General features: G+C 48.6%; 1 long non-coding RNA gene across 2 annotated transcripts in view; it reads left to right on the top strand.

Annotated features, from left to right (window-relative positions):
- LOC132654609 (uncharacterized) overlaps positions 1-27,265 on the top strand; it is a 75,299-nt gene that overhangs the window by 17,260 nt on the left and 30,774 nt on the right. For both annotated transcript variants that reach the window (XR_009592256.1, XR_009592255.1), the window contains exon 4: positions 24,350-24,486. This is a non-coding gene — a long non-coding RNA (uncharacterized LOC132654609). The remainder of the gene's footprint in view (positions 1-24,349; positions 24,487-27,265) is intronic.

The raw sequence follows: 27,265 nt of genomic DNA, 5'->3' as shown, positions 1-27,265 counted from the left end.
CCCAGTCCTAGTCTCTCTCTGTCTCTCTCTCTCTCTCTCTCTCTCACTCACTTGCTCTCTCTCACTCACTCGCTCTCTCTTGCTCACTTGCTCTCTCTCACTCACTTGCTCGCTCTCTCTCTCTCTCTTCCCACTGCTGTAGACTAAATCTCTAAAACAGTAAGCAAGTCCCCAGTTAAATACTTCCTTTTATAAATTGCTTTGGTCATGGTGTCTTCATACAGCACTAGAAGAGTAACTAAGACACCTTTTCATCCTGGGAGGCAGTCGCAGCTTGTTCAGGAGGCAGAAGCAGCTGGATCTCTGAGTTTGAGGTCAGCCTGTTCTACAGAGTGAGCTCCAAGGCAGCTGTGGCTACACAGAGAAACCCTGTCTCAACCAAAACAAAGCAAAAGCAAAAAAACGAAAACAAAAAAGACAAACCTTTTCTCTAATAACAAAACAATGATTTATTTTTATCTGGACAGGTTCTATGCTGCGGGGGTGGGGGGCTGTACAGGCCTGAGCATGTTCACACGAGTATCACTCCTGTACTCAGCTGAGCCACATAACTGTTTTTGTTCAAGGTGAGTGGGAGCACTATGTAAGGCTCCTAGGGATATTGTGTGATGGAAGTTGATCCAGTGAGAAGCACCCTTTTCTTTGCCTCCCACTCTTTTCCCTGCTGTGGCCTGCAGTGTGGTTGTGATGACTGGACCTCTGGAAACCATTGTGGAACATGAAGCAAAGCTGCATATAGAGGCCATGCACTAGAGATGGCAGAGCAGAAAGAGAGGGTAGTTTAGGTCTGGAAACTTCTTGAATAACCTTACCAAGCTTGGCTTGCCTCTTCATCTCCTCCCTTTTCTTGCATAAGTAGGAAACTATTTGACATAATTGTTGTTATTTTGAGTCTTTCAGTTATAATCCATTCCAACTGAATCCATTTTAATCTACTAGGATTACCACAATGGACAGAATGCATGTGCTCCTACTCATGTTGAAACTCGGTCAGCAACGAAGTAGAGGACAGAGAACAGGAGAATGATTAGGTCACCTTATGAAGGTGGGCCCTTCCTTCCGCCTTGTGCTGACATGGTGAAAATATGGCCATCTGCAAATCGGTCAAGTAGCCCTGGACAGGTACCAAGTCTGCAGGTGCTTTGACCTTGAACTTCAGAGGCTATCAAAACAATTCCATGGTTTTTAGCCCATCCCACCCCGTATTTCTTCTACAATACTCTTTCTTACCTGATGGTGAAAATGTCAGATCTAAGCATCATGGCACACACCTATAGTTCCAACACTAGGATGTAAATGCAGGAGAATCCAGAGCCCAAGGCCAGTCTGGGTTACAAAGACAGTAGAGGCCTGCCTTAAGCTATATGAGACTCTGTCAAAATAAACAAACTTTAACATTCAGAAGCCAAATGCATGTGATATGTGATTTGGCCTGTGGAGGCCATAGGCCAGGCTTTGGTTTGTTCCCCTGGAGTTACCGTGAGCCACCCAGAATGCTGGGAACTGAGCTTGGGTACTTTGCAGCAGGTGCTCTTAACCACCGAACCATCCCCTCAGCCTCTCTGTCATCTTCCTGCATGTCAGAAAGGCTGGAAGTTGAGAAGGCCACATAAACCAGCTGTGGCTGTGCGTTGCGTCAGCCGCAGTCTGAGCTCAGCCGTGGTCGGGAATTTCAGGCCGCTGAACTAGAAGCAGAACAAAGCTAAGTACTTCTGGGCAGGACACGGGGACACATCGTGGGGTTGGCACCAACCCCCTTCACCGCTGCTGTCACTGGGGAGGGGTGTTGGCGTGGTGCTTCCTCCAGAAGGGTCTGTGAGTGACTGAGACTTGGAACACGCCAGTGACTTCCAGGAACAGGCACAGTGATGAAGGCCTGTGAAGAGGTCCAGATCCAGCGTCAACAAGCAAAACTAATGCTGGCATGATGGCTCAGCAGGTATAGGTGCTTGTCCCCAAATCACGGTGGTGTGCTGGGCACTCCCGGGGTCTCTTTCTCACATGTACAAAAGCACACAAACAGAAATTTTTTAATGTTTTTAGCAATTCTAACAAAGTTGGGCTTGGTGGTGCATGCTGTTAATCTCAGTTCTCAGAAGGCTAAGGCAAGCAGATCTGAGTTCAAGGCCAGTATGGTGTCTGTACACAGTGAGTTCCAGGCCGGCAAGGGCTACAGAGTGAGGCCCTGTCTCAAAAAACAAAAGCAAGATATCCTAATAGAAAATAGAAATAACAGAAAAAGGGTTTTGAAAAAATGATAATTACTTTAAAAGAAGTTCAATGTTGGCTGAAAGTCACAGGGATTTGGGGAGGTCTGTCTGTCCTGGCGGAGGGCCATCTGCTCCCTGAACACCTGTCTCTGGAGTTTACAAAGCCCTCTCTCCACTTTCTTCTCTATGGGTGACAAGCCCATCTTCCCAGCCCTCCTGCCCCTTCTTGGTTTCATTCATTTGTTCAGTCATTCTGACACTTGGCAAATGCAGTAAACACATCTATGCTTCTCTAGGATGTCAGTCTCGGCACTGGGGGACCCATTCTTCCTTCTGTGGGTTTAAGTTTTGCTGATACCTGTGAAGACTTTTCTTTCTCTGTCCTTGGACTCGCTTTGTAGACCAGGCTGGCCTACAAACTCACAGAAATCCACCTGCCTCTGCCTCCCTGAGTGCTGAGATTACAGGTGTGCACCACTGCACCCAGCACCCGTGAGGACTCTTTTCTAACCTCTTTACCTCTCCAGAGGAAGGGGGTGAGAAGAAGAAAAGGAAGGAGGAAAGAAGCCATCCTTTGAAAGATTACCTCGCAGGGCCAGAATTTTGAGTTGGACTTGGGTTTTTTAACTTACTCAGCCTTCATCATGTCTAGTGAGAAAGCAAGGCTCAGAGAGAGGAAGCAGCATGCCTAGAGTCTCACAGTCATGAAATAGCAAACCTGCCCTTGAGCCTGGTCTGATAAAGTGGCAATGCTGTCCCACCTGCCTCCATAGAGATCTCCCTGCTGGGACAACACTGTCCTCATCGCCAGAGATCTCTTTCCTTTCCTTTCCTTACCTTTCCTTTCCTTTCCTTACCTTTCCTTTCCTTTCCTTACCTTTCCTTTCCTTTCCTTTCCTTTCCTTTCCTTTCCTTTCCTTTCCTTTCCTTTCCTTTCCTTCCTTTTCCTTTCCTTTCCTTTTCCTTTTCCTTTCCTTTCCTTTTCCTTTTCCTTTCCTTTCCTTTTCCTTTCCTCTTCCTTTCCCTTTCCCTTTCCTCTTTCCTTTCCTTTCCTTTCCTCTTTCCTTTCCTTTCCTCTTTCCTTTCCTTTCTTCTTTCCTTCCTTTCCTTTCCTTTCCTTTCCTTCTTTCCTTTCCTTTCTTTTCTTTTTGGTTTTTTCTAGACAGGGTTTCTATGTGTTAGTTATAGCTGTTCTAAAACCCACTCTGTAGACCAGGCTGGCCTCAAACTCAGAGATCCACCTGCCTCTGCTTCCTGAGTACTGGGACTAAAAGCGTATGCCACCAGTGCCCAGCTGTTTTGTTTGGTTGGTTGTTTGTTTGTTGTTTTGTTTTTGTCAATTTGACATAAACTTGGGTCCTCTAGGAAGAGGGACCCTCAACTGAGAAAATGCCCCCAAAAGATTGTCCTGCAGACAAGTCTATGAGGCATTTTATTATTATTATTATTATTATTATTAATGATTGATGTGGGAAGTGCTACCACTGAGCAGGCTGACACAAGGAAAGAGTGGAGAAAAAAGGGCAGTCGCTAAGTCGTTTGGATGCATAGGGTAGTGTTGCTAACAAAAGCTAAGGTAAAGCTGGAGTTGGGGTAGGCTGTCGACACCTTGGATGTACGTTTAAAGATGCTAGGCTTTCCACAGTGTGCATTCAGTTGTGGGTGTGACCAGAGTCTGTGAAGGGCTAAATTGGCACTTGCTTTCTTTTGATCTTCTTCCATCTCTCTTTGAAGGTTAATATCTTACAGAAATATTTGCATATATGCAGAGGCCAAAAAGAAGAAAATAAGAACCTGCTCCTTAATCTCACTCTGAGGTTCCTACTTATCATGTCTCTCCACATATTTCAGATTTATGTGTGTGTGCTCTAAAAATAAAAGATTATAATATTCTAAAAAGAAAGAAAGAAAGAAAGAAAGAAAGAAAGAAAGTATGCTGAGCAAGCCATGAGGAGCAAGCTAGTAAGCAGCATTCTTCTGTGGTCTCTACTTTTGTTTCTGCCTCGAGTTCTTTTCCTGACTTCCCTCAAAGATGGACTGTATAGCCAAATAAACCCTTTTCTCCCCAGTTGCTTATACTTATCATAGCAATACAATGCAAACTACAGCTGGCAAGCCGGCAGGACAGGAACTTAGATGTCTAGGCCCCAGCTCAGCTCTCCTACCTGCATGACTTCAATATACCAAGCTTTGCCCTCATCTGTGAAAGGGAATGATGCGTATAGTAACACAAGCCGAGTGCTTATAATGGCACCAGGCACATAGATGGGTCCAAATGCTTCAGCTCTGAATACGCGTCCTTCTCTCTGTCATGACAGGATCAGCTGCCTCGGTGACCTCTAGTGGAGGGGAGGGTATTGAAAGAACAGGACACCGAGTGGGTGATCTCATTTGAAGAGTCACACACTAGCTGAGCATGGTGGCACACGCCTGTCTGTAATCCCAGCACTCTGGGAGGCAGAGGCAGGCGAATCTCTGTGAGTTCAAGGCCAGCCTGGTCTACAAAGCGAGTCCAGGACAACAAGGCTACACAGAGAAATCCTATCTCCGAAAATCCAAAACAACAACAAACCCAGAAAGTCACACACTAAGCCAAGCAAGGTAGCTCAGGCTTTTAGTGCTGCCTTTCAGCACTCAGGAAGCAGAGGCAGGAGGATCTCTGAGTTTGAGACAAGCCTGGTCTACAGAGTAAATTCCAGGACAGCCAGAGCTACACAGAGAAACCTGTATAGAAAAGAAAAAAGAAAAGTCGCACTCTGACTTACATTAACTCATATTAGATTCTCTCTGTCTCCATCTCTCTATGTCTCTCTCTTTGTGTCTCTCTCTGTCTCTCTCCATATGTGTGTGCGCATGCATGTGGAGGCCAAGGCTTGGCCCTCAGGTGTCATGTCTCAGATGTCTCCACCTTGTTTTCTGAGACAAGATCTCTCATGAACTGGGGTTGGCTAATGAGGCATGACTGGGTGGCCAGGCAAGTTCAGAGATCTCCCTGTCTCTGCCTCCCAGGTCTGGGATTACTACTTGGGCCACAACACCGAGCAGCGGGGATCAAACTCAGATTCTCGCGCTAGTGCAGCAATTCCGTTACCAGCCGAGCCATCCTCCCAGCTCCTAGAGTCCATCTAATAGGAAATGACTCTCAGATGCTAAGACTTCCTGAGCCACATCTGAGAGGTGACTGCAGCGGTGCAGTCAGGTTGTCACGTGACCCGGGTGGAGGAGACTCTAATGGAAACAAATGTGGTATGTCTAGAGAAGAGTGGAGCCCTGGAGATCGGGGTGTCAACAATCCAGGGGCCTCTTCAAGGACTTCAGGGATGCCAGTTGGCATTGCAGGCCTGCGAACGGTTGTGCTCTTACTTTTGAACTTCAGACGAGCCTCAGCCACCTGGAGCCATCAGCGCATGCTCAGAGGAAGAACCCGAGGTCGAGGTGTCTGTTCCCACATCCTCCCTGCTGGATGTCAAGGTCCTCTGCATCTTCTCCCAGGGGCGAGAGGCTCCGTTTACTCTGGTACCCTCTTCTGACTCCACTCTCTCCGGGTGAGCTTCCTCCTTTCCCCCTTCGCTGCCAGAGGAGGTAACAGCCTGGGTTAGAGCCAGCCTGGGCTACTTTTGCACCAGCACGCCTCTCTCAGGTCCTCTCCACACTTGCCTCAAGCTCCCCACCTGGGCCTTCCGATTGAGCTGTTTTCTGCCCTTCCCTGGTCCTACCCATCTGCTAGCTGGGATAAAGCTCCCTTTACTCCTTTAATCAAGCCTCCTGGGTCTCTTCTTAGCAGGTTTCTTCCAAATTCCAAACAGCACAACCCCAACCCCATCCCGGCTTTCTCCCCAAGAGCACCACCAAGCATGCTGTCCCCTAGGCTCAGAGCCTGGTGGCCACATCGATTTGCCTCCTGCCCTGCCATCACCTGCTGGAACTGATTCCATGAGTCCCAACCCAACAGCTTCTCCCATCGCCAGCCCTCCATCCCTGTCTATTGGACTGCTAGAAGTTTCTTTTTTATTTTTATATTTTTAAAATATTAGTTACAGTTTATTAACTTTTTATCCCAGCTGTAGCCCCCGCCCTTAGAAGTTTCTTGATATACAAGCTGTATATACAGGGGGCTCCACAGCTCAAACATGTTTCTTTGTCAGCAAATCAAACTCCATATTGCCTGAATCAGCATGATCCGTGTTCTCAGCGTGTCCCACCACTTCCTGTCTCAGCTTCTGCTACATCTTCTAGCTAATATGGGTTAGCCATGGATGAGTAAACATCACTCCAGACTCAGTGGCTTGACACAATGCCTTATATTATTTGACAATTGTGGGGTCAAGTACTGTTTAACCACTCTGGCCTAGGAGTGGCTTATTCCGTTCCCGAAGACCATCTGACCACCACTAGATGAAAAAGAATGACCAGGCCACATGTCATTCAGCATCGTAAAGACGAGCCTGGAGGTGTGTCGGTCATCTGCTTGCTGCTTCATAACAAATTACACAACTGGAAAACAAATGTCGATGTTCATATTTTCTGAGAGGTGGGAACTTGGCTCAGTTGGTAGACCACTAGCCCAGCGCGCACAAAGATCAGGCAGAGAGGCACGTGTCTGTAATCCTAGCACCCCTGAGGGTGCTAGAGACGAGACGATCAGAAGTTTAAGGTCATCCTCAGCTACGTAATGAATTTGCAAGCAGCTACCTGAAACCATGTCTTTCAAAGCAGACAAACAAAACACCAAAAACCCCTCAAAGGGATCAACTTCTGAGTCCCTCACATCGCTTTGGTTTAGGACTGAGCTTTCTTGGTTGCCTGGTTGGTTGGTTGGTTGGTTGGTTGGTTGGTTGGTCTCCTCCTCCACGTCCCCTCTCCTCCTGTTCCTCTTCTTGTTCTTCTTTCCTTCTCCTCTTCTTCCCTCTCCTCTTTCTTCCCTTAGATAGGATCTCACTATGCATCCCAGGCTAGCCGAAAATCCATGGTGCTCCTGCCCACCCTCCTGACTGTTAGAATTACATGTATGCCACCACACCCAGCTCCTTCACGTGGTTTGGGCTTTTCCTGGCTTCAGCGGGAGGCATTTTTCCTCATCACATGAGGAAAATGCAGCTTACAACACAGAAGCCACGTTCCTCCACAAAAAGCCAGCAAGGGAATGAGGGGGAGGAGGAGAGAGAGTTCTGCAGCCCTTTCAGTACCTAAGCACCAGCCAACAGTGGCCCATGCAGCAAACTGTTTATTAGAAACCATGTGTGCAGCCATACCCAGTGGAAGACAGTAGCTGCGGACAGTGATGCTAGACACTGTTACACCTGAACCTAATCCTAGACTGAAGGGGGGAGAAGGAAACCGCAGCTCTTGCCAGGAAGTTGCCCAGCCTTTTCTAAGGACCCTGCAGACTGGAGAAATCTGGCCATATCTTTATTTCTGTAAAGAGACAGACGGGTATTCCTTGTTCCTGATAACTCTGCCTCAGAGTCTCACGGTATGGAGGCCCCTTCGATCCTCCCCAGCTGCCCTGCCTACCTCTGCCTGTCACCAGTCTACTGGTGTTCAAGGTTCCGCACCCCTGGTTTCTTTCCTTTCACTGTGGTGACAAATTACACAGTGTATTTTTTTCTTCTTTTTTTTTTTCTTTTTTTTTTTTTTTTTTTTTTTTTGTTTGGTTTTTTGTTTGTTTTTGTTTTTCAAGACAGTACTTTTCTGTGTAACAGCCCTGGCTGTCCTGGACTCACTTTGTAGACCAGGCTGGTCTCCAACCCACAGAGATTCTCCTGCCTTCGCCTCCCACGTGCTGGGATTAAAGGGTGCAACCGTACCCAGCTTGCACGGTGTCTTAATGCAATCCCAACCTGTTCTCTCACAGTTCTAAAAGTCTGAAATATGAATGGGATCCTTGAGCTAAAATCTAAGTGTTGGCAGATATTCCTGCCTTCTCTTTGAAATTGCATTTTATCTACCTTTTGGAGTGACACAGCCATAACAGAACATGCACGTGCAGGTCAAAGGGCAAGTTGCCAGAGTCAGTTGTCTTTTTTCACCATGTGGGTCGAGGGACTTGAACTATAGTCATCAGCCCAGGCTGCAAGTGCCTTCACCTGCTGAACCATAGCAAAGCATAGCAGTCCAGCTTTGTGCCTTTGAGGGAGCTCAAGGGAAGAAAGAATTCACCCACTTGCCCTGACCAACTCGTAGCGGTGACCTGCTTGTCTTGGCTCATGCGGCCTCCTCCATGTCATAGTCACAGCGGCTGGTAGAGTGTCATTCACACTCCTCATCCTGGTTCTTCTGTCTGTGTTTCCACTTAGGAGGGCTCTTGTGATTCAGGACACTCTCTCTGTGACAGAGTCAGCTGATTAGCACCCAAGGTCCACCCAAACCTTCATTTTCCCTTATTGTGCTCCCTAACATATTGCCAGGTTCCAGGGACACCTACCATCATTCAACCAACCACACCCCTATCTCCTTGTCAGCCCTGGGTCCTTGTGAGCAATGTTAATGGGCATGTTTATAGGGCATTCACTGTGTGCCTTGCCAGAACCCCCAACCCAACTTCTGTCTAAAGTTCTCTAAATGACGACATCTGCTCTGTGCATGTCTGTGGGGAAGCTTCCCTCAAAAGATCTCGTTTTATAAACTCAGAGGCAGTAAGCTGGTCGCCAAGCCCACGCAGAGAGCAAGTTCTGGGTACTGAGCTGGGCCTAGCAGCATAGGCCTCCCGCCTCAGCTACTCAAGAGGCTCAGACCGTAGGATGGCAAGTTCAGAGCCAGTCTGCACAATTTGGTGAGACTAGTCAATACTGGCTGTCAATGGGACAGAATCTAGAGCGGTGGTTCTGAGCCTTCTAAGTAGAGTTCCTCCTGTTGTGGTGACCGTCTCCCTAACATAAGGTTATTTTCATTGCTGCTTCATGACTGTGATTCTGCTAGTTATGAACTGTAATGTAATTATCTGATGTGAAGAACACCTGATCTTTGAAGCCCACAGGCTGAGGGCTGCTGCTCTAGAATCATGTGGTTAAACCTCTGGGCATGACTATGAGGAAGTTTCTCGCTTGGGTTCATTGAGGTGGGGAGCCTCATACTAACTCAGCTGAATCGATCCATGTGCCGGACGGAGTCCCTGAACTCAATAAAACAGAGAAATGTAGCTGAGCGCCAGCGTTCATCTCTCTCTGCTCCTGACTGTGGTTGCCATGGAAACAGCTGCCTCTGCTGTCAGGCCTTCCCTGCCACAATTGACCGCACCCTCAGCCTGAGCCAAACGAGCCCTTCTTCCTGATGTTGCTGTTGTCAGGTGTTCAGTCTCAGCAACAAGAGCAGCGACTAATGCAACCAAGATGCTGTCCCCAAATAACAAATGAAATGAAAGCTGGATGTAGCTCAGTGGTAGAGCCAACAGCTGGCCAGTGAAAGCCCCTAGGTTCATCAGTCAGCCCCTAGGTTCATTTAAAAGGATATGGGGTAGGGACTGGATATTGAATTTAAACCCAGATCTACCCAACTCAAAAGAGCCATGGTCTCAACCACTCACCCTTGACACCTCTTTTGCAGTCACAGCTCCTCTGTGCTCCATCACTGAGTGATGGGGTCTCTCTCTTTTTCTTTTGTGTCGGGGGGGAGTTCAAAACAGGATTTCTCTGTGTAGCCTTGGCTGCCCTGGGCTCACTTTGTAGACGAGGCTGGCCTTGAACTCACAGAGATCTGCCTGCCTGCGCCTCCCTGAGTGCTGCAATTACAGGTATGTGGCACCGAGGCTGGCCAGTGGAGTCTCTCTTAACAGATGCCTTTCTGAAGTTTCCACTCTCTGCCAAGACCACCTGTCTGCTCTTTACCAGATAGATTCTCACCCAGCACACACACCCTCTAATCGTATGTTGCTGAGAATTTTTCCTGCAGCTGGAGACAACCAGGCAACATATACCGGTGTCTCCTCATAAGGTCCCAGTCACAAACCAAAGTTCCATTCTACCAGTGTTCACCTTGGGGAGCCAATGAGTTTATTGGGTTTACTTACAGAGCAATGGTCAGGAGCTTAGGTGACCTTGAAACGGCCACATCGGAGGGCCAGCACTCAGCCGGGTTGATGGCTTCGCCAAGGCTGTACAGATAGCTGGAGCCTTTCCTAGTCTTAGGCCCTGCCCAGAGACCCTAAGGCTATAGGCAGTTAGGACAGAATTGCCTACTACTGGTTGGGAGGGATGGCTAGACACTCGGGCGAGGCACCTACCACTCCTTCTCTGAGGAAACATCTGCAGTCCTGCTGTAGCGATCTTTGATGAGCAGTCCCAGACAAACTCCTGAAGACCTTGGCAGTTTAGCTAAGAGGATAATGGTGAACCACACCACTGTGTAGCACTGTGTGGGGAAACTGAGGCTCAGTGAGTTCAGACTCCACTGCAGAATTCCTGTTGGTCCAAGCAATAGCTCCAAAGCCAGTTCTCCTTGAAGCTGGCCATCACTGCAGCTGCAGACACCTTGCTGAGCACTGTGGGATTGTTACCATTCACCTTTGGAGCTGGCAGGACAGCTCAAAGTAACTAGGGGTGGGGGAGTGTCTGCAGCCTAGGTGTTCTAAATCCCAACCCCACTTTCTTCCTGCCTTACCCTGGCTTTGACTCCGCATCCTCAACTACGTAATGAGACAGTGACCTGCTTCAAAATGGCTGTCACAGTCATAAACCTATGTTTCTGTGTGGTCTGTGGTGTATGTATGGGTGTGTTTGTGTGTGGAGGCTAGGGGCTGAGGTTGTGTGAGGTGTAGGGGTCTTGCTCAGATTCATTTTATTTTTCTGCCAATTAAGGAATTAAAAGGCAAGACTCTGGAAGCTGAAGGCCAGATGGCTGGAGGTTTTAAGTTGTTTTGAGGGTCTTCCTTCCTAAATTTAGGGTTGGTCAATTTGAGCAAAGAGGGGAAGGTTGATGGGCAAACAAGTCCTGAGTCAGCCTTGGACTTGTCTAACTGGTATACAGTCAAGGCAACCCTACTGGAGAGAGAAAAGGCCTGCCAGGCCTTTGTTTGCAGCTGGTGGGCTTTTGTCTCGGGTCAGCAGGGAGAGGAAGAAGCCAGCTATGATGGAAGTTGAAAGTTGACCATCTTATCTACTCTGTCTGCCTCTTAGGGAATCTAACTTCTAATTCCTCAACTTGGTGTCTCCCCTATCACTCTCCACTTTGTTTTTTGAGGCAGCGTCTCTCACTGACCCAGAAGCTTACTGTTTCAGTGAGACTTGGTGGCTGCTGAGCCCAGGCTCCTCCTGTCTCCACCCCTTTTGCACATGCACACCGCAATGGGCAGCTTTTCACATGGGTGCTGGGGACTGAACTCAGTCCTCACGCCTGGACAGCAAGCATTTTATACACTAATTCATCTCCCTACCCTGCCCCAGAGTGCTCTTGGCAGTACCCAGCAAACACCATTTTAGTGTTGGCCATGAATGTCAACTGACCAGGCCAGCAGAGAGTCAATGGGCGCTACGTTCTCCTCATATTGACAGCATCTCCCTTCTGCAAAGCCTTGTATGATCCCCGGCCAGCTAAATGAAAAGCTGTTTGGAAACATAGGCATCAATTTTGACCAAATGTTTTGGAGGTTGTGCAAGCATGTCCAACCTTTTGACATTGTGACATGATATTGTCATTTACAAAGTTCATGGTCAAGAAACACATAATAGGGGCTGGAGAGATGGCTCAGAGGTTAAGAGCACTAGCTGGTCTTCCAAAGGTTCTGAGTTCAATTCCCAGCAACCACATGGTGGCTCACAACCATCTATAATGTGATCTGATGCTCTCTTCTGGCATGCAGGTAGAACACTATATAAATAATAAATAAATCTTTTTTTTTTAAAGAAACATAATAGAGTTACAAAAAAAATTAGTACCCTTGTGATAGTAAATAACTTTATGACTTTGTGTTGGGCAATATTCCTAAGTAGCCTCAGTGGCATGCAGCCCATGGACTTTGGGTTGGACACAACCACCAGTGGACATTCTACAGAGTGATGAGCCCAGTGTTGGCTGTGCATGCCCCTTTGCAAGGCTTTGCAATGCTCTTAGCAGTTAGGCTGAAAACTGAGAATCCCCCCAATGTACCTCCTTAGAGCTGGCCTCAGGGGAACAGAGCCTGCAGCTGTCCTATTTCCTTCTCCTCTGTCCAACCCACCCCCACCCATCCTGGGGTGGCCTCTGGCTGCAGGAATGTGATGGTATCTTGGCAAACAGACAGCCTGTTCCCAGAGGAGACAGGGCCGCCTCTGGGAGGCCTGCCTCTCCGCAGACCAAGCCACAGTAAACACAAGGGTCTGTCCTCTTTATCAGTTTCTCTCAGCAGTGGAGACAGTCTGCCTGCTGGGGAGCCAGGAGGTGATAAGCCCGAGGCGGCACCCAGCTCCCCGGCAGTGGGAATCCAGAGGCTGCCCTGGCTCAGGGCCCCTGAACACTTAGTACAGGGTGGTTAGCTGGCTGCCTGTTCACTGAAGAAGCCAAGGCCGCAGTGGTGTCATTGCCTGCAAAGCCCTGATTGCTCTCAAAGACTCTGGGATCTGAACCTCATGGTTTTGCAAGACATCATTATCACCAGCGTTATCTCTACAACCAGAGGATGCTCTTCCCTCCAGAATGTTCCAGTCCACACCCCATTAAATGAATGCAGTAAAGGACTTCCGGAAGGTCCTGGCGAGCTCGTGAAAGCCACTGCAGTAAGGGCTGGAGAACAGCCTTCTTGTCCTTAGCCCACTGTGGTTCACAGCGACGCCTCCTTCTAGGTCACAGCCAACATAAAATGTTTACATTCTCCTTATTTTGGAGGGGGATGCGTGTCACGATGTTTGCGTGGGATCAGAGGACAACTTAAGGGACTCGGTTCTCTCCTTCCTCCATGGGGTTCCAGGGAACCAACCTCCAATGCTAGGATTGGCAGTGCACGCCTTTACCCACTGAGCTGTCATCAATCCACAGCAGACCTCCGTGCCATGCCCACTGGTGGCCTCTGTCCTGCAGCTCCCTAGAGATACTAGACCAAAACTGGAGAGAAGGGAAGTGTACCGACCAAGATTACAAAGCCAGGGTAGGGGAGCCCTGAGATCAGCCCAAGGCTTGGCACTCAAAGCCTAACAAATCCTTTTCTGTGCTGGGCTTCATCTGCCTTACAACAAACAGTCAGGAGCCCGAAGCATATCTCTAGTCCAAGTCCTGGACTAGACATATCCAAGTTTTGGATCCTCTCTGGAGTTTTGAGGTAGATTATTATTTAGGAAGGGGGTGCTGGGGAGATAGCTCAGTGGCTAAAGTGCTTGCTACGCAAGCATGAGTTTGACTCCCAGTAGCCATGTAAAATCAAAGGTGGTGGGAAGTGCCTGTAGCCCCAGTACTGGGAAGGCCTCTAGAGTCAGGAAGAATCCTGGAGCTAGCTGGAGGGTCAGTATAGCTCAAGCAGCAAGTTCCAGGTTCACTGAGAAATCCTGACTCAAAATCTGAGGTGGAGGGAAGCTGAAAATGGTTCAGCTGTAAAGAACAATTGGCTGCGCTTCTGGAGAACCTGAGTTCAGAACCCAACACCCATGTGAAATAGTTCATAACCTCCTATAACTCCAGCTCTAAGGGAACCTGTAGGGATCAGGAGTAGAGGAAGGGGGATAAGTGGAGACGGAGCCCATGCAGAATCCCGGGAATCAGACTCTGGGGACTAATTCAAGGTGCAGATCTAAGTTTACTGTGCAGTGTGTAAGCATCCATACAACGGAAGGGCCAACCAGACCATCCCATATTTGTTCCAGCAGCTTGGGGCAAATGGATGTGACCCAAGTTCCAGAGTTTGGTTGTCTTAAATATGTACACATCATTATTGACACCTTTTCCTCATTCCTCTTTGTCAAATGCCAAAATGGTTGTTGCTGCCATTAAAACTGCCGTATTAGTTATGGGCATGCCATATTCAATTTAGACTGACAATAGGCCATCATATACTAGCTTTGTTTTTATAGCCCTTTGCTCTGAATTTAATATAACACATACCTTTGGGATTCCTTATGCTCCTTACTGATGGGATCCAATGGACAATATGTGGAAGGGTCCTGGCCCCCTCTTAACCATGGGACGAGGTTTTGTGTGTATTTTCCCAGAAGGAACAGATGAACCAGTTTGGGTTCCTTAAAGCCATACACCTGCTCTGAGGGAAATGACAGAACTGACGGCTCTGCAGAATCTACCAAATGAAGGACAGGATGGAGGTCACGAGCTCATGGTTCCAGAAGCCAGACCATCTGGAGGAGGATGGCAGAGGGGGCAAAGGTGGTGAGGGTGGCTCAGCAGACAGCTCCAGTTACCTGGGGAAGCCTCAAGGCCCTTGTGAGTCCGGCCCAAACACTGTTCCCCAAAGGGCCTGGGACAGGGCCACACAGCCTATTTCTGCTCATGTGTGCCATTCTAACTGCTAATTCTGCAGCACATGCTCACCCACTCTTGTGGGCTGCTGTTAGAAATCCTCCTATTTTACATCCCATAGGCCAAGATTCCCAGCTTCCAATCACAGGTACTGACAACCCACAGATGAATGAATACCAATTTCCAGTGAATTCCACTCTGTATTCCTCATTCAATGGCTCCTTCACCCCCGGGACTGCTGGGTCTCCGCCTAGATGAGTCTGCCTGCCCAGTGGACTTTGTCTTTTTGGCTAAAGTATCTTTCAGGCATTTCTCTAATTGGGTCGAAGTTACATGGAAAGATGAGTGCTTTTCTCTCTCTTTCTTCCTGGAGGGAGGTAGTCAGACACTTATCAGTGGCTCCATGGCAGGAACTAATAGGACGTTTCCTGTTCCACCTCAAAATACTTGGTTTCTGAACAATTCCACCCTCCCTGCCCATCCAGGAATTTGTGACTCTTGGAATTTATGTGGAGGATGGGACCTCTCCGACTGGGAGCTCCAGTATTTGGGGTTCCCTTTTTGAGGGAAACACAGTCAGCCTTTCAGTGAGGACTATTGATTGCTCAACAGGACCTCCCATGGGACACTCAAACTAAATTTGACATATATTGGTCACCCCTGTGTCAGGGCCCCCTTCCTTTTCCTCTTTTGGGTTCCCTCTTCTCACACCTCCATCTTAAATGGTTCTGTACAACCTTGCACTCTTCCCCCTGGCTTGGATTCCAGTGGCCGTCACTGAGGGTTGGACAGGGGACTGTCTTTGTCAGGACAGACCTCGTCTCGGTTTTGTACTGAGAGAGATTTAGGTCTATCTGCTGTTGTCACTGCTATTGTAATGGGCCTTACTACAGCCGAGGCTACCGCTACAGCTGTGATTGCCTTGAAAAAAACTCTGTTCAGACAGCAGACAACCTAAATGACATGTCTAGATTTAGAGCCTGAGCTCTTGATAAACAGTTACAAGCTAATCAGCCTCTTCAACTGGAGGTCCTTAACCTTCACCATCCACTGGGTCAGCTGCAAGATGATGTCAGTAATTTATGGGCTCTTGTACACATAGCCCAAAATCCTAGGTATATTGCTATCTGCTCGATTTCAAGCACACCATAATAAGAGTAGCATCATACAGCTCCAGCACCAATATATAGAAGGGGCCTGGAATACATCCTTTCTCTCCTTCATAAGCTCCATCGGGAGATAATGGCTACAAATGCCACCAGAGTGGATGTAGTTACCCTATCTGATCTGGGACATTTCTTCCAGGATGTGGCTTCCAAACTCACCTCTTTGCTTTCACCCAGCAGTGTATTTGTTTATGCCATAGTAATTGCGGTTTTACTTATTATATTTTTCCTGATACGGCTTTAAAAATATACGCCTCCAAAATCAGCGCATTAAACTCTCCTACTGAAGTTTTTAACCTTGAAATTAAAGCAGACGGGGAACCTGTGGGGAGTGTCAAGATAAGCTTTATGGAGGCCCATGGGGAAGGGCAGTGAAGTGTTAGCAGCTCCTACGGCTCCTCAGCAATCCTGATCCCTACACACAGTATTGATCCACTAGGGACTCCTCGCACACTAGTGAAGTCTCAAACTGGATCTCAGGCCAGGGTGGTGACAGCTTCTCCTTCTTTAACAAGTCTCCTGAGGTGACCTGGCCACACATTTCCTTACAGTTACACCAACCTGGCTGATTGTTGTTGGTTCTTGAGGCTAGTGAGGGTGGTCTGCTTGGCTTACACACTGCACAATAAAGTTAGATCTGCACCGTGAGTCAGGGCTCTGGAGTCCGATGTCCTGGATTCTGTGTGGGCTCTGTAGCCACTCATCCACCTCCCCCTGGTTTCTGATCCCCACAGAAACCAATTCCCACTTGTGGCCTCCACAGGCAGCTACACACATGTGATACACACTCACACAGATTCAAACACATAAGTAAAAATAAAGTTAAGAAATAAAATAGAGAAATTATGGGAAAAGATATCTGATGTTGACCTCTGGCATCCAGATACACAGTGAACACAGAAAGAGAGAGAGAGAGAGAGAGAGAGAGAGAGAGAGAGAGAGAGAGAGAGAGAGAGAGAGAGATCCTGGGATTAGCTGATGGGAAATATCAGTGTGTGAAATTCTGAATGGTCCAGCTGCTCTGAGCTCCAGTCCTAGCCTGGCTGCTCTCAGGGACAGATACACCCCCTCTCTCTGGATTTAGTCACAATATCTTTATTTCTTTTGCTGTACAGTAGGTCACCTTCTCTACCCACAATGCCTTTAGAGCTCACTGGTGAGCTAAAGCAAATAGTCCCTCTGGTATTCAGTTTCTGCATCCAGAGCCTCTCTGTGATCAGCTAGCTTTCAAACTCCAAGCTCCTCTTCCTGGAAGCTTCTCTGGCCTTCAGCTGGGCATAACCACAATCCAAAGAATTGGTACACCTCTCCGGTGCACCTTTTCCTTGTCTGAGATTATAATTCAGAACTGATTCCCAAGAGGTTCCTAAATCCCTGAGTAGAGTCAGGCCTGGGCCAGTGAGAGAAGGAACCAAATAACCAACGTGACCCAGTGTCTCTGCCCTGTGTGTGCAAGAAAGGATGGGGACACCTGCTCCTCCTGCAGTACTTGGTGTAGTAATAACCCTGAGAGGAGGTTCTTCTGAGGTGCAAGTTTTTTGTTTTGTTTTGTTTTGTTTTTGCCACCTTTAATTACCATTACATGCTGTCTGAGGCCCCAGAATTCTACCCCAGCTCCTTGAGGTCTTTGGAACCTTGTAGGCAGGCTCTTCTCTGACCTCTGGACCTGGACCATTCTCTCTTCTCTGATGCTTAAACTGTTCTGGTCCCATCCCAGGGACTTCTGGTGCCTTGCCTCTTCAAAACATCAACATGCTGGCTGCTTTCTCCTAGCCACTGAGCCTTTAGGTGGCCCTCCATTTTTGCCAACAGGACCACCCCCCACCTCTAAACTCCAAATGTCATCCTGGCACACCGGCCTTCCAACAGAGCCCCTGGTGTCTCCTCTCCCATTCCCACAGATACTGGGGCTTAGCTATGGACATCCCAAGGACAGGCTCTGAGCAGAAATTTGGGATACAAATTTCCCTCCCTAAAAGAAAGCATCTCAGATGTTCTTAGGTCGTCCCGCCTCTGATTCATACCCCCAGGTACCCACATCCATCATGGGCACCCCTTAGGCCACGGCTGCAGCATCAGCTCCCTGAGGTCACATCCACTGGGATTTTCCTCCAACACACACCTGTCACCAGCAGAGCCACAGATACTGAATGCCTGACAGTTTGCCGTCCCTGCCCCAGACACTGGAAACACTGCAAAGAGCAAAGCGGATGGGGTTCTTCCCCTAAAGAGCTTCCTTTCCAGTGTATGAAAGGAACAAACAGAATCAAAGCCTGTGGAGTGGAAGTCAGCTCTAGCCAGGGTGAATTCTCTCTTTCTCTGAGAGCTGGTGCTTTGGCTAGAAACAAAGCAGAACTATTCTACCTATTTTACTATTCACAATAGAAGTGATGATGATGATGATGATGATGACGACGATGATGACGATGACGATGTTGATGATGATGATGATGTTGATGATGATGATGATGATGATGTTGTTGATGATGATGATGATGGGCGGTGGTGTGGCACACCTTAATCGGAGCACTCAGGAGGCAGAGGTAATAAGATCTCTCAGTTTGAGGCCAGCCCTGTCCAGGACAGCCAAGGCTCCACAAAAACTTTGTCTTGAAAAACCAAAATTTAATTAATTAATTAATTAAAGTTAAAAATAAGAAGAAAAAGAATAAAAGTTAGAGCTGGGCCCGGTGGCACACTCCTGTAATCCTAACAGTCTGGAAGGCAGAGGCAGATGGATCTCTGTGAGTTCAAAGCCAGCCTGGTCTACAGAGTGAGTCCAGGCCATCCAAGGCTACACAGAGAAACCCTGTCTCAAAAAACCAAACCAAAAGAATAAGAGGGAGAAGTAATTGGGTTTGGGGTATGAGGGAGTGTGATTTGTTTGTTTGTTTGTTTAATTGATTATAGACAGGATATTGCTATCTAGCCCAGGCTGGCTTCAAATGTGACCTCCTGTATCTGCGATTGCAGATGGGTGCCCTCACACCGAAGTGGAAAGAAGTATTTAAATAGGGTGGTTGAGTTGGTCTTGTTGAGAAAGTGGCATTTTGCTCAAAGCATTGTAAGAGAGGAAGAATGAGGTTTGTTTGTTTGTTTATTTGTTTGTTTTCCAACTTTTGTTTGTTGGTTGGTAGGTTGGCTGGTTTTTAGAGACAGCGTTTCTCTCTATATAGCCCTGGCTGTCCTGGATGTGCTTTCTAGACCAGGCTGGCTTCAAACTCACAGAGATTCACCTACTTCTGCCTCCTGAGCGCTGGGATTGAAGGCCTATGCCACCACCGCTGGCTGAGGAGTGGGTCTTAAGGTCCTGGGGGCAAAATTTGCACCCAGAGCAAAGGCCCTGCCTGTATTCCTGGGCTGTCCTCTGGGTACCCCAGTTTTCACATCCTTTTATTTGACTCTCAGCTGAGTTCAAGTGATACAGGAGATTGATCAGTTAGCCATCTGGCCTACTGTAGTAGGAGCTCCTGAGGACCTGATCATGTTATAGACTTCAGAATCACACCAGGCCCCACAACAACACACGTGCGCGCGCGCGCACACACACACACACACACACACACACACATCACCAGATTCTCTCAGAGCCCCACCCACTCTGCTCACTAGCATGTACTTCCCTTTAGATCAACCGAAATGAGCTGAAGAAAGTCCAGGTCAGAGTTAAAAGGCACTCGGCCCTGTCTAGCCTATACAGGACTCCCCATGTCTACTCTGAGTCTACCTAAGAGCTGAAAAGTCCCTAATGTGAAGCTCAGAACTCATCTCCTCTGATTACTGCTCAGTGCACATTTTTGAAGGGAAGGAAGAGTCTTGGGCAGCCCGGACTGGCCTTGAACTTGCTATGCAGCTGTCTTAATTACTTTTCTATCACTGATATGATGCTACAACCAAAGCAACTTATGAAAGAAAGCATATATTTGAGGAATTTCAAAGGATTAGAATCCATGACTGTTGTGGTAGGGAGTAGGCCTGCAGGCAGGGTGCTGAGAGCTTGCATCTTAAGGCACACCATGAGGCAGAGAGCTAACTTGGAATGGAGTGGGCTTTTGAAACCTCAGAGTGACACGCCTCCTCCAGTAAGGCCACACTTCCTAACACTTCCGTCAACGGGGGCCAAATATTTAAGCCTATGACCCTACGGCAGCCATTCCCATTCACGCCACCGCAGTAACAAGGACTTCTTATCCTTCTGCCTGCTTTTACTGAGTGCTGTGATTAGGGGCCATCATGTGTGGCTTCCATGATGCTGGAGACTGAACCCCGTGAAGGCCTCATAGATGTGAGGCAAGCGCTACGGCGACTGAGTTGTATCCTCTGCCCACACATGTTAATTTTAAAAATAAGCTGGGGCTGGAGATACAGCTCTGTGGGGAAGAGCTTGCTGCTCTTTCAGAGTACCTGGGTTCAGTGCCCAGCACCTATGGTGGATGGCTCACTACTGTCCCTAAGTCCAGCTCTGGGGCATCCAGTGCCCTCTTCTGTCCTCCATGGGGAACCCACACAGGCATGTGGACACACTTATAGACACACACACAAATACACATTGAATAAATAATCAACAGGTCAATGAAACAAAGTACACAGTTCAGAACGCCAAGAGGCAAGGGTCCTTTGGAGCCTCCAAGACCCCATTGACCCCATTAGGTAGAGGCTGAGTCTCCTCAAAGATCCTCCTTCAGAGCAAGATGGGGAAACTGGGCCGCAAAAGGAGCACATGCTCTCGGCTCCTTGAACTAAAGCTGCCTGGGGCCACGAAGTCACTACTTGGCTATCTGCTCCCAAACAGCAAAGGTCATACATGTCTCCATCAGAGCTACCCCCCCCCAAACAGCAAAGGTCACATATGTCTCCATCAGAGCCCCCAGGAAGGTCTTTTGCCATACCTCTCTGAACACTCCTGATCTAATCTGACCCCACAAGCTGCGCAGGGCCAGGCCTGGCTAGTGTTTGGATGGGCTCTGAAGTCCTTGGGAGAGCCTCTTCTCTTGGGGAGCTCAGTAAGAGATGGGGACCCAGGAAGAAAAGATGAGGAGCAGAAAGGAGCTTAAAGAGGCTTCTGGGCATCAAAGGAAATCACACTTACAGGGTGTCTCTGCAGGGAAGAACCATTGGTTACCTCTATAGCGTTCATGGCCTACAGACTAAGTGTTCAGGGGCTTATGCACACACACACACACACCACTGAAACCCCAGTGGGACACTACAGTCTTGATGGTAACTCTCCTAAACTGAGAGGGGGAAAAAAAAAGAATGAACACAGAGGATCCGAAGCAGAGAGAAGACATATGTAAAGAGCAAGGAATGGTTAAGAAATTCTAGGAGATACCTTAGTCTTAGGTGAAAGACACCAAACAGAAAGTAGCAGGGTAGGCCTGATGCCTGGATTTCACAAGTGAGATCTTGAAGCAGTTTGTTGCAGGAGCCAGCTTTCGAGCTGCCTGATCTCTCACTTCCTGTGACTGTACAGGGAAGGTAGGAGCCAGGATCATCTAGAAACCTCAGGACACAGGGTTTGCCGGCTTAATTGAAGCTGAGAAGACACTGTATCTAGGCTTTATTTCTCTTAAATTGGGTTATTCTCTCTCTCTCTCTCTCTCTCTAAATGTCTGAATTAAATTGCAATGGAATTTTGTCTTTCCTAAGCTAGGTCTCATGGAGTGCAGACTGGCCTCTAACTCCCTGTGTAGCCAACGCTGCCCTGGAAGCGTTCTCTACCATACCCAGTGGGGGTAAAAATTAATAAAGCGTTTGAGGCCAGTGACTAAGACACTCCAAAAGAGCAAAGGTAGTAAGAAGGAAAGCTGTTAATGAAGCTTTGCGGGCCTCTCATGAGGCTTAACAGTATTCTGGGGCTTTCCGACTTCACCCCCAGTTAGCCCTCCTAGCAACCCGAGGAGGTGGCGTTTTACAAAGGAGGTGAGTATCCTCCCTGAGCCAGTGGGAAGGAGAGCAGGGACTCGCGGACATTGCTCTTCTCAGGGTAGCAGGGGCGAGTTTGACCGGAGCCAAAGGCAGAGGTGGCCGGCCTCGCCGGGGTGGGCGTGGCTGGAGTCAAAGGCTCGAAGTGGGTGGGGCCAAGACGAGCCTAGACTCACAGCCCGAGCAAGAAAAGCATTGTGGTTAGAATTGCGGGCCGACTCGGCTATTTGGTGTTTGCTTCGAAACCAAGAAAACAACAACGAAACAAAACAAAAATCAAACAAACAAAAGCCAAAACAGCGCTGTGGAAAACTCAGAGGCCCGGTGATCGAGCCTCTTCCTGGGGTGGAGGGAGCCTGACTGGCCCTCCTGTGCAGCGCCATGGCAACCAGACACAAGATGAGTCTCCGGAGCTGGCGCCACCTCTACTGAGGCCTTGGCCTTCTAGGCCTCCAGGGTGAAGGTAGGGAAGAGGCGGAGCCACGCCCCTGCCTGCCTCACTCTGCGGGATAAAGTTCCAGCGGTTCCTAAATCACATGGGCCACCAGGAGCAGCAGCCTGAGAAGCCGGGCGACAAGATAAAACAAAAACAAAACCCCTCAGGTGCCGTTCCAGGCGCTTTGACTCCGGAGCCTGGTGGTGACGCCAGCCGTGTGTAACCAGCAGCTCAGGGGCTTCTGGCACATGCTCTAAATGGCAAGCTTGCTCCCTCCGTACTTATGGCCCAGGGTACAACCCTCCCCTCTTTCTTGAGCCCAAATATTATCAGTGGCTCCTTATTGCAGCAGAATCAAGCCCCGAGCCTCTCTGACATCCAAGGCCTTTCACAACCTAACTCCACCTTCTTGGACAATCGGCCCAGTGATTCATCCAGACAGTCACACAGCTTATCTTTCCTGAAACGCGTCCTGTTTCCAGGCTCGTGTTCTTGCTGTTCCATTTGCCTGGAATTTCCAGTCTTTCTTTCTAATTCCCCTTTGACCAAAATTTAAAGTTTCCCTTCCAGGAAATCTTCTTGGAATGAGTCCACCTTCCTGGAAGTTCCAGCTCTGTCCCCTCAGCTCAGGGATGAGCATTGGTTGCCACTTGATTTTGTTCTGAGTCGCTAAATTCATGTTGACTGACTGACTTCCAGCACTTCAGAACGGGACTGTACAGGGAAGCAGAGGCTGTTAAGAGGTCGTTAGTAGGCTGGGAGATGGCCCGGTCAGTAAAGTGTTTGCCTTGCATGTGCCTTGCACCTGAATTTGATCCCCAGAATCCTTTGTAGAAGCAAACAAAGAGGCCTAGTGGTATGTGGACACATGTAATTCCAGTATCAGAGAGGCAGAGACAGGCGATCCCTGGGGCTCTCTGGCCAGCGCTCTAGTCCAACCAGTGAGTTCTAGGCCAGTGAGACACCCAGCTTTTGAAAACAAGATGAAGAGCACCCGCCCAAGGAATGATGTACAAGGTTGCCCTTCGGCCTTCTAGGCACACACATGTACACACACACGGTCATCGTGACAAAATGAGGCCAATATCATGGGCCCTCATCCAATCTGACCGGTGTTCTCGGAGGGGAGGGGATCTAGCGATGCCAGGGCTGAGGATCCACAGGAAGAGTCACGGTGGGGCAACAAAAGACTGACCACCTGCGCCAGAGAGAAAAGCTTCTGAGAAAACCAGCCTCCCTGTCCTTTGACCAAGGGCTTTCAGCCTCTTGAGTTGCAGGGAATTTATTTTTTTACTTAAACCACCCAAATGGCTGGTATTTCACTATTACAACAAAACATTCAACACACTCCCCGTGTCTTTCTTGAGGTCCTGGCCTCCTAGTCCCAGGCACTCTTCCTTAGATCTCAGCGGCAGGCCCTGCCGTTATTCTCTTTCATGGGGCCCGCGTGTCAGATGGGGACCCCAGCTCTCTCCAGGCAGGGAGGAATGGTCACAGCGACAAGCACTCCCACTGAGTTCCTCTGTACCTCATCTACACCCAACATGCCCAGTCCACGAAGGACTTGTTTCCTGTGAGCACTTGCCGTTTGCTTCATGACAGCTTCAACATTCTTAATGATTATTGGACCATGTTGTGGCACCTGTTTCTCTGTGAGTGAGCGCAAGAAATGCTGTCAAATGTATGTGTCCAGAAAAACATGGCTTCATCTTTCTAACATGTTTGTCTCCTGGCTGGCATCGTTTTTAATATTTTTCTTGTTTTTATTTCATTGATTTTTTTTTCACTCTTATAACTTAATTTAAAAATATTATTAGTGTGTGTGTGCAAGTGCATGAGGTGTGTATGTGTGCATGTGTGTGGTGTGTGTGTACAGGTGCTTGCAATGCCGTGACACGTGTAGAGACCAGAGGACAGCTTTCGGGGGTTGCTTGTCAGTCTCCACCTTGTTGAGGCAAGCTCTCTCGCCGTTCCTTATGGGCCACGCTGCACACTCCAGGAGAGCTGGCCTGTGAGCGTCTGTCTTGTCAGTTCTGTTTCTGCCTCAGTCTTGCCATAGGAGTGCTAGAATTAGATGCAGGCCACAGAATCTGGCTTGTGGGGTGGACCGTGGAGGGGTTCTAGGCCAGTGGTCAGGCTGGCACTGCAAACACCTCTACCCACTAAGCCACCGGCTCTGCTCTGACCTTTTAACTTCCCTTCTACTTGGCTCACTGTGAACTTCGGATCTTCCTGTCTTTTAGTGCTGGGATTACGTGTGTGCCACGTGGCTGGAGAGATGGAGTGAGGATTAAGAGCACCTGCAGCTCTTGCAGAGGACCCCAGGTTCATTCCCAGCACCCACATGGTGGCTCATAACCATCCCTAACTCCGGTTCCAGGTAATCCAGTGTCCTTTCTGGCATTTTTGGGTACCAGGCACACACAGTGGAGCACATACATACACATAAAGAAAAAATAGATGACTTGAAAAAAAAAAGTGTCCTACCACATGCACTTACAATTTTTCACACTTGCTTATTGAGAGAGGGGCATGGAATTCACAACAGCCGACGGATGGGTTGGTTCTGTCTTTCTACTATGTAGGTTCTGGGGACAGAGCACACACATATGTCAAAACTTCCTGCTCTGGACACTGCATGCAACATCCACCATATTGTCTGTCAACTGCATGTCAGCGGAGCTTCATGTTTATTTATTTATTCATTCATTTATTATTTATTTTTGGTATTTTGAGACAGGGTTTCTCTGTGTATCCCTGGCTGTCTGTCCTGGGACTCACTCTGTAGACCAGGCTGTCCTCAAACTCACAGAGATCTGCCTGCTTCTGTCTCCAAAGTGTGCCTCTGCTTGCTTGCTTGCTTCCTCCCTCTCTCTCTCTCTCCCTCTCTCTCTCTTTCTGGAAGACACTTCCAGCCAATAAAGGGCTTCCTGAAATTGGGCAGGGCAGCCTGAAGAGACATTAGCAGAAGAGTGTGATTCCGCTCTGGGCCAGACTCTTCAAGGCTTTAAAATCTTTTAAGCTTCAATGTGTTTTTCCTTCCTACCCAATTTAAGCAAGCTGTAACAACTCCATTTACTACTAAAGAATCAGAGGCTCAGTGAAGTCACACGATTGGTTCTGGGTCACAGAAACACCAGCCCAGAGACCGCTCAGTCGTAATTCAGTCCATAGGTACTCAGAAGGCAAGCCTTCCTGCCTCCTTCATCCACTGGGAATGAAGTGTGCTAAGCCCATCAGTCCGGCAGCAAATGGGATTTTGACTCTGCTTATTAATTTGGTTTACAGTTTTCTTTTATATTTGTGAGTCAAGACCTGTCCTTCCTTCCTTCAAATTTTGGTCTTTTTTTTTTTTCTTTAGTCCCCAAGGTTGAACCTTAGGCTTTTTCTATGTTAGGCAAATGCTGCGCCATCGCCAGCCTTCAAACATGGTCTTCAACTCTATGTTCTAGTGACAGAAGAGCCTTGTTTGTTAGAGGTCTTTTGTTTTGGTTGGTCTGTCTGCCTGTTTGTTTTTGTCTGCCTGTTTGGTCTCTTATAGCCCAAGCTAGTCTAACTGCCTATGACAAGGGAGACCTTGAGGCTGAGCTCCTCCCTGTCCTTATAGGCATGCAGGACTATGCCCAGCTTGCTGGGGATCTTTGGAGGAGCGATGAGGAGCAGGGGTGCGCACTAAGAGGCGCTGGGCTTGAACACAGGTATACGCAGATGCTAGGGGCATTGCTGCCAGGCAGAAAGCCAGAGGTGACACAAAGCTCTCTGGTCTGGCTGGCTCGTGGCATATCCTGGTTCAGCCGTGGCCCGAAATAACCTTGGCTATGTCATCTCAGCTCTCTGAACTTCTGTTTCTTTTTCTGTGAAGTCAGGGACATTCTACCTATGATGACAATGTCAGTGATCACAGTGAGCTGTGTTTGGTTCTGTTTAAGGTCCTTGCTACATGGGGATATGAGGATTCCAGTTCTAATGTCTGAGCCTGTCCTGGGCATCCCGTCTGATGGGCCATTCTGGCGCCTCATTGGTCTGTTTTTCTTTGTGGTCATCTTACCTTACCAAGTCACAAGTCCCCAAGTGACCCCAGCCCCCAGGCAGGCTTCGCTCCCGGCTGTCCCTGCCCGTTTCCTGTGGCCCTCCTCCACCACACACATATTGTTCCCGCTCCACCACACTCATGCTCGTTTTGTCTCCCTGGGCCTGGCGACTGTGAGCCTCTGGGAACAGGAACTGCACAGAGGCCCAGATCATTCCCAGGAAGTCCTTGTGGAATAAAGAGACGTGTCAAGCAGCAGGCCTGTTGGCCCAGCCTGGAATCTCATTGCTAGCCACTGCCCCCATCCTATGCCATCGTGACAATCTCAGTGTTCACCCACAGTTAGAGTGGGGGCCTGGCAGCTCAGATTGGAAGATTTTTACTCAAGTGTGTAAGTGCTAACATGTTTTTACTCCAGCCCTGCAAGGCTAGTCCCTCCACTACTGAAATGCTACCCTGTCCAGGAAGTCCTCCCTGATCTTGGTGGCCAGTGCGTATTAACTGAGCTTCTCTGTCACCTCACCTACCCCTCACCATGCTCCCCATCTGCTATCCCCCGAGCTTTTCTGGTCAGAGGAGACCAGAAGGACAACTCCGGCTTGTCAAATGAATAGATGGCATGGTAGGGGTCCCAGGCCCTACCTGCTAGCCAGGGGCTCTCCTATGCTTATGTAGCATTCTGTGCCTCAGTTCCCCACTCTGACAGAGGCATTCTCAGAAGCCTGGGGATAAAGTACTCTCCCTTCCTACTACCCCTTGAAACTGGAGTTGCCAACTGCCTCCTTGCCCGACCTGACTGTCACCCAGCCTTCCTTGCTTCTCTCAGTGGCCCTACTCTCCACTGGTTCTTGCCCATCTACCTAGGGCAAAACCAGGCAGAGCTGACCCTGGGAATGGCAGGAAAAGGCTGGCAGGACCCAGTGCCTGCACTGAGCAGCTTCTAGCTCCATTCGTTTCTAAGCTCAAAAAGCAGACACTTCGAGAAAAAGCTGCTACAAATTAGAAAATCTTCTAGCTGTTGTGTGCATCATAAAAAGTTTCAATAAAAATCTGCCTTTAGGGGAATGTTTTTTTCTCTCTTTGTGGGTTTTTTCCTCCCCAACAAGAGATGATTAGGATGGAAAACACA

This window comes from Meriones unguiculatus, chromosome 6, assembly GCF_030254825.1.
Source record: "Meriones unguiculatus strain TT.TT164.6M chromosome 6, Bangor_MerUng_6.1, whole genome shotgun sequence".
NCBI lineage: Eukaryota > Metazoa > Chordata > Mammalia > Rodentia > Muridae > Meriones > Meriones unguiculatus.
This window is presented reverse-complemented; position numbering and strand designations above follow the sequence as displayed.